Raw genomic sequence first — 7,317 nt, 5'->3', positions numbered from 1 at the left:
AACCCGTCAGTGCTCTCGATTACTCTGAAAGCCCAACAGAAAGTCTCTGCTGAATACGTTACTGGAACAGCAATCGTGGAAGTGCGGATAGTAATGCTAGCCCATCAACGAATTAAGTTTCTTTGGAGTTTGTATATAGGTTGCAGAACAACGGAGCGACTGTGTCAGGTTGAGGACATGGAGGAAACTGTGAGTGCTGCCTGCTTTATACACTCATGGAAATACTATATATGACGGTAGTATCTGTTCCCGAAAGAACAGTTACCGTCGATGACCATGCAGCTTTGCTCGAAATGAAATGATAATTAAATAGACACCCTAGCTGCAAGCAGGCGTTGATACACTTCATTGGGGATATGTTGAAAATGTGTGGTAGATTAATCTGCCACGAGTAATGAGTATGATGGGCAAACATGTATTAGGCGCACTACGAATGTAGTGTTGTGGACATGTTGGGAATGTGGATCTCACGGGGAGCGTGCAAGGGATAAGTCCCTGCAGACGCACTATCCTCTGTGCCCGCGGTGGCTCAGATGGATAGAGCGTCTGCCATGTAAGCAGGAGATCCCGGGTTCGAGTCCCGGTCGGGGCACACATTTTCAACATATCCCCAATGAAGTGTATCAACGCCTGCTTGCAGCTAGGGTGTCTATTTAATTATCATTTCACTCATGGAAATAGAAATGTAAATGAAATGAGCGTATGGCATCGTTGGCAGGGAGGCCCAATGCAAGGAAGTTGGGCCGCCAAGTGCCAGTCTTATTTCATTCGACGCCATATTGGGCGACTTGCGCGCCAGTGATGATGAGGACAACACAACAGCCAGTTCCCGAGCGGAGAAAATCTCCAACCCGGCCGGGAATCGAACAGGGCCCGCTTGCATGGGAGGCGAGCGCGTTACCACCCAGCTAAACAGGCGGACATTATACACTCAATAACAGCGTCATCCGTGAAACGCAACGTCTGCTTTCGAGGCCCGCTCAGGCACAACGCTCTAATGAGCAAGATTCATAGTCGCGTATACTAAGTTGCAGAACGAAAGAGTCACTGTGACAATACTGGCAGTAAGGGCATAAAATAATATAAGGTACAGTACATCTTTTGAAGTTTCATGAATAAAGTTCAGGTAGAACAGCTTTTGTCTACATATCAGCAAGCATTTAGAAAGTATCGCTGACGTGAAACTCAGTTAGCCCTTTTCTCGCATCACATTCTGTGAACTAAGAACGAAGAGCAACAGGCAGATCCCATATTTCTAGATTCCCAGAGAGCGTTTGACATGCTGCTCCACTGCAGACTGTTAACGAAGTCGAAATTTCTTCAGCAATAGAATTCAATATGTTGTCCTCGACGGCGAGTGTTCATCAGAGACAGCGGTATACTCAGAGGCGCCCCAGGGAAATGTGGTAAAACCGCTGTTATTTTCTTTAGACATAAATGACCCCACGGATAGGGTGAGCAGCAACCTGCGTGAGCCGTGCGCGGCTCGTGTTCATTCCGTTTATTGTTTGTCCTCTTTTCTTTACCGTACTGCCGCCTCGTTTTCTTATTCCATTTACTGGCGTCACTAACTTCCTACCTGACCTGCCCGTGAGTGGCAGTAGCAGCGCTTATCGATAAGTGCTCTGTCGTACTATCTCTGGAGCGACTAATAGTATTTCCGCAGTAGTATTTCAGCCATGGAGGTAAGAATAGAGGGAGACGCCGTGACGTCACAGCTGTGAAGCTATGTGAAGCCGAGGGTAGCCATCTCGATCCGACCAAAACATTGCTGCTGTAAGCTTGTGTGCATAGGCTTGTCGCTCGCTTTTGGAAGGATTTTGCGCTATTATGGTGACTTGTGTGGTGTTCGGATGTACGAATCGTTCTGATTGTGATGCGGAATCGAAGGGAATAACATTTCATGTGTAAGTTGTCTCGTTAAGTGTGATTTTACAACTTTATTGTGAATGAACGTGTGCTACATCGGTACTTGTACTATAGCGTGTTCTTCTCCTGTATGATTTTAGATTTCCTAAAAATAAAAGTCCGAAAGCTCTGTGGGAGAATGCCGTGAGGAGGAAGAATTGGCGTGCGTCTAAATGGAGCACTATATGTTCTCAGCATTTCCGAGAAGAGGACATAGACCGAACTTCCCTTTCAACAGTAAGGCTCCGAGAAAAAGCTGTACCATCAGTTTTCCCTACACACCCAAAACATTTGCAAAAGGTATGTTAATTCAAAGAATTAAATTCTTAGTTTTCAAGTTGACGTTTCAGTATAATACGTACGTATCGTCGATAATCGAAGTGTTGAGTAACTCACTTTGTCTTCATCATCTACCAAATTAAAAGCTAACACTACATTAACTGGCGTAAAGTATAGGCCTAAACAGGACACTGTGTAGATTTGCCATTCTATGTACCGTATTTCAGTAAATATTGGTGGTAATAGACAGTGTTTCCCAGTAGTGTAACGTAACTGAAATGACCCAGTACGTATTACCAACAAGATGTATTTATGCGGCTTTGGAGGGAGAGTATAGCTAACTTAGTTTTCAGTTTCTATTATTTAGTTTGTGATACACGTTTATTACTGAATTAACAAAATTATATCGTTTACATTGAAGGCTAGCAATTCGTAATATTATATTAAAACCTATTTTTAATCAGAAGAAATGCGGAATTTCGCCTTTACGAGATTTTATTTTAAACAAAAACTTTGTAACAACCAATCTGATGACGTTACATGCGTATATGGTGTAATTAGCGACTTTAATACACGCAGCGCTATAGCACACTGGCAATGTTTTGGTCAGAGTGTCATGGCAGCGAGCCACGCCCCCATGGCTTCAAAGCGTAGTACGGCTGGGATACGTAGCGCCATCTCCCCTTATTCTTACCTCCATGATTTCAGCAGTCGGGGACGGAGCAGCGGTCGGGGACGAAGGAGCGTCGGGCACGGAGCGCCAGTGAGGTGCGGACAGCCAGTACTTGCCGACCGCTGGCGACACACGTGGACTGTCCGACTGAAGAAGAATGGAGCAGGAACGACGGTTGGTTGGTCGTTCGGTCGGTCGTCTCATCGGCCGACGTGTATTTGATCTCTTGGCCATTTCCGGGTGTGGGCAGTTGGTCGGTTGCGGCGGAGCAGCGAGGAAGTCTGTGCGGCGTGTGATCAGGCCGGGGTCGCTGGCGACGTGCACGCACGGTCGGAGTTGTGTGGCGCCAGCTCCGAGAAGTGTTAAGTTCGTCGCCCACTGCATCTGCATACTGGAGTTGAGTAATCGGTGAACCTGTCATGAAAGTTCAACTGTTGTGACATCTCTTCGTTGATTGCTGGTTGTTGCATCCTGGGCTGTCCCCGCAAGCAGCAACGTGATGGTGTGTTGGAGTTGGCAAAATTTTGCAACCGTCTTGACAATGTTGACTGGAATACTCTCTTTCAAATTCTAAAGGTGGCATGGGTAAAATACAGGGAGCGAAAGGCTATTTACAATTTGTACAGAAACCAGACGGCAGTTATAAGAGTCGAGGGGCATGAAAGGGAAGCAGTGGTTGGGAAGGGAGAGAGACAGGGTTGTAGCCTCTCCTCGATGTTATTCAATCTGTATATTGAGCAAGCAGTAAAGGAAACAAAAGAAAAATTCGGAGTAGGTATTAAAATCCATGGAGAAGAAATAAAAACTTTGAGGTTCGCCGATGACATTGTAATTCTATCAGAGACAGCAAAGGACTTGGAAGGGCAGTTGAATGGAATGGACAGTGTCTTGAAAGGAGGATATAAGATGAACATCAACAAAAGCAAAACGAGGATAGTGGAATGTAGTCGAATTAAGTCGGGTGATGCCGAGGGAATTAGATTAGGAAATGAGACACTTAAAGTAGTAAAGGAGTCTTGCTATTTGGGGAGCAAAATAACTGATGATGGTCGAAGTTGAGAAGATATAAAATGTAGACCGGCAATGGAAACGAAAGCGTTTCTGAAGAAGAGAAATTTGTTAACATCGAGTATAGATTTAAGTGTCAGGAAGTCGTTTCTGAAAGTATTTGTATGGAGTATAGCCATGTATGGAAGTGAAACATGGACGATAAATAGTTTGGACAAGAAGAAATGTGGTGCTACAGAAGAATGCTGAAGATTAGATGGGTAGATCACATAACTAATGAGGAGGTATTGAATAGGATTGGGGAGAAGAGGAGTTTGTGGCACAACTTGACTAGAAGAGATCGGTTGGTAGGACATGTTCTGAGGCATCAAGGGATCAAAAATTTAGCATTGGAGGGCAGCGTGGATGGTAAAAATCGTAGAGGGAGACCAAGAGATGAATACACTAAGCAGATTCAGAAAGATGTGGGTTGCAGTAAGTACTGGGAGATGAAGAAGCTTGCACATGATAGGGTAGTATGGAGAGCTGCATCAAACCAGTCTCAGGACTGAAGACCACAACAACAACATTCCTGTATGGTGTTTAACCTTTGACATAATTACTTTTTTGCTAAGCTGTACTAAATCCATCCACCCACCACGTGGTTCTATGGTCAGGAACAAAACAACAAGATCATGTCTCGCGAAAATGAACGTTTTTAAAAATGTTGACTTCACTCGTGAAATATTGAATCGAATAAAAAACGCGCTGAAGGCGAAACAAAAGCGTGAAAATCGTATGAATTCACTTAACATGATTATCAAGTGTCTCCACGTGCGTGAGACGTAATGGACAAAAGCTCAGATGGTGAGTCTAACACAACACAACATTCGGTGAATTTCATACTCAAAGGATAAAAGCATTTGAGGTAGATAGGAGAACAAAATGCTTTCAAGTTTACTGAATTCCTGACTTACTACATGCATAGCGGCTTAGTCTACTGGGAACACACGCTTATCTATCGAGGGGAGGAACGAGCTCATCTACTGAAGTCTGGAGACCCGATTTTGAGGACGCAGAAAGTGGAGCACAAAATTCTGGGCAATTAGGCCATGCCAAACTGCCATGTGATGTACTTACTTTCCTGGCAGGTAGTGCCAATGGAGCAGGATGGTTTGTGATACACCAAAATTTAGGCAAGGGGACCCCTTTGCGTCAGTAAACATGGAGGAGAGGCAAGGCTTCAAAGGCTGGTACTGCAGGTTATGAGAATAAGTAAAGGGGCTTCTTTGGTTCATACAAGGCAATCAAACGACTAAGCTAAATGGATTAGGCAGGGAAAAGCATTCTAGTGTGGCTACTTGAGAGAGTAAGAACGCAGTTTTAAGAAAATAAAACGGATATACTTCTCTCCCATCCTCTTTCAAGTGTCAGTTGGTTTTAGATGTAAAAAATTAAGCACCAAAAGGGTATGACATTGCCATATCAAAAAAGATAAAGATACCACTGCAGGATTAAATATAATAAAACTATCAATCGAGCTCGAAATAATGCACGTCTTTCAGCTAGCATAGATAAGAGGAACTTAAATAGAGCCATTCACATTTTGTTTCCATATACAATGTTTTTCTTTTCTTTCTGAACATTCTATATACAGTATTTAGATTTTCTCTCCGATCACGCTATTTAAAATATTTACATTTTAAGCATTTCTTTCTGATCATTTTTTCTGTTTGCTATGTGTGGTAAAAAGGAACTAGCCGCTACAGTTGAAGAATAACCACACACACACACACACACACACACACACACACACACACTTACACACACACACATAACTACACTGAAGCGCTAAAGAAACTGCCATAGCCGGTCGGTGTGGCCGATCAGTTCTAGGCGCTTCAGTCTGGAACCGCTCGACCGCTACGTTCGCAGGTTCGATTCCTGCCTCGGGCATGGATGTGTGTGATGTCCTTAGGGTAGTTAGGTTTAAGTAGTTCTAAGTTCTAGGGGACTGATGACCACATATGTTAAGTCCCATAGTGCTCAGAGCCATTTGAACCATTTTTTGAACAACAGGACCAGCGACGACTGAGGAGAACGGTCCAACGTGACAGAAGTGCAAGATTTCCGAGAAATGGCTGCAGATTTCAATGCTAAGCCATTAACAAGTGTCAGCGTGCGAACCATTCAACGAAACATCATCGATATGGGCTTTCGGGGCCGAAGGCACAACCGTGTAACCTTGATGACTGCACGACACAAAGCGTTACGCCTCTCCTCGACCGTCAACGCCGACATTGGACTGGAAACATGTTGCCTGATCGGACTAGTCTCGTTGCAGATTTTCAAATTGTATCGAGCAGATGGAAGTATATGGGTATGTAGACAACCTCATGATTCCCAGGAACCTGCATGCCATCAGGGGACTGTTCAAGGTGGTGGCGGTTCTGTAATGATGTGGGACGTGTGCAGTTGGAGTGATATGGGACCCCTGATACGTCTGGATTGGACTCTGACAGGTGACACGCACGTAAGCATCCTGTCTGATCACCTGCTTCCATTCATGTCCATTGTGCATTGCGACGGACTTGGACAATTCCAGCAGGACAATGCGACACCTCACACGTCCAGAATTGAGACACAGTGCCTGCAGGAACACTATTCTGAGTTTAAAACACTTCCGCTGGCCCACAAACTCCTCAGCATTGAGCATATCTCGGATACCTTGTGCTGGTCAGAAGAGATCCCCACACTCTCGTACTCTTATTACTCTTATGGATTTATGGACAGCCCTGCCGGATTCATGGTGTCAGTGGCCTCCAGCACTACGTCAGACATTAGTCGAGTACATGCCACGTCGTGATGCGGCACTTCTGCGTGCTTTGGGGGTGGGGGAAGGTGATGGGGGCTTCTACACGATATTCAGCAAGTGTCCAGTCGTTTTGGCACTTCAGTGTGTATCTCGTACTTACAGGCACAGATTGTGTGCACATTATATATGGACACATATAGAGTGTAATCACGCATACGCACACACACACACACACACACACACACACACACACACACACACACACACACACACAAACAGCAACTATGACAAGCGATTCTTCCAACAATCCCGCAGACACTCGCACGCAATTGGTGCCAGATCAGGAGAATAAAGCAGATGCTGCAAGTGCTCAAAGTCGCCTTCCCTCGTTTTATCAGCTGTTACTCAGTCAGAATGGATCGGTTGGTACGACATGTTCTGAGACATCAAGGGCTCACCAATTTAGCATTGGAGGGCAGCGTGGAAGGTAAAAATCGTAGAGGGAGACCAAGAGATGAATACACTAAGCAGATTCAGAAGGATGTAGGTTGCAGTAGGTACTGGGAGATGAAGAAACTTGGACAGGATAGGGTAGTATGGAGAGCTGCATCAAACCAGTCTCAGGGCTGAAGACCACAACAACAACACAACACTC

The 7,317-nt window shown here is 44.9% G+C and overlaps 1 non-coding gene across 1 annotated transcript; it reads left to right on the top strand.

The window, feature by feature from the left end:
- The first annotated feature begins 517 nt into the window (after positions 1-517).
- Positions 518-592, top strand: Trnat-ugu (transfer RNA threonine (anticodon UGU)). The gene has a single exon. It is a non-coding gene; the product is annotated as a tRNA-Thr (tRNA).
- The last annotated feature ends 6,725 nt before the right edge of the window (positions 593-7,317 follow it).

Source organism: Schistocerca nitens, chromosome 5, assembly GCF_023898315.1.
Source record: "Schistocerca nitens isolate TAMUIC-IGC-003100 chromosome 5, iqSchNite1.1, whole genome shotgun sequence".
NCBI lineage: Eukaryota > Metazoa > Arthropoda > Insecta > Orthoptera > Acrididae > Schistocerca > Schistocerca nitens.
This window is presented reverse-complemented; position numbering and strand designations above follow the sequence as displayed.